This window comes from Nanorana parkeri, unplaced genomic scaffold (genome assembly GCF_000935625.1).
Source record: "Nanorana parkeri isolate BGI_ZX_2015 unplaced genomic scaffold, ASM93562v1 scaffold344, whole genome shotgun sequence".
Taxonomy (NCBI): Eukaryota; Metazoa; Chordata; class Amphibia; order Anura; family Dicroglossidae; genus Nanorana; species Nanorana parkeri.
In genome coordinates, this window is record NW_017306612.1 from 223,457 (window position 1) to 223,830 (window position 374).

The following is a 374-nucleotide window of genomic DNA, read 5'->3' on the forward strand; positions in this document are numbered from 1 at the left end:
GACATTGCTGGGGCTGAATTCTGACAAACTGAGGAGTCTGCCAAGCCTTAGGCTTCAGCTTGTATAAGAGCAGCAAGCTTTTGCTAAGCACTCGTCAAGCTTTGGGCAGCAATGCGGATGCCTTTTTAACCACCCCCAAGCTCCAGTTTGGGGACATTAAGCACAGATCTTACAGGAATGCGAACGGTTACTTTAAATAAGCTGCTAGCACTTCTTGACGCTTGCCGAATAGCTGCTTGTTTAAAGTGCCAGTCAGCACCCCCCTAAAGCCAAGCTCCGGCCTCCCCTTCAGTCTTCTATCTGACCTCCGGCCTCCCCTTCAGTCTTCTATCTGACCTCCCCTTCAGTCTTCTATCTGACCTCCCCTTCAGTCT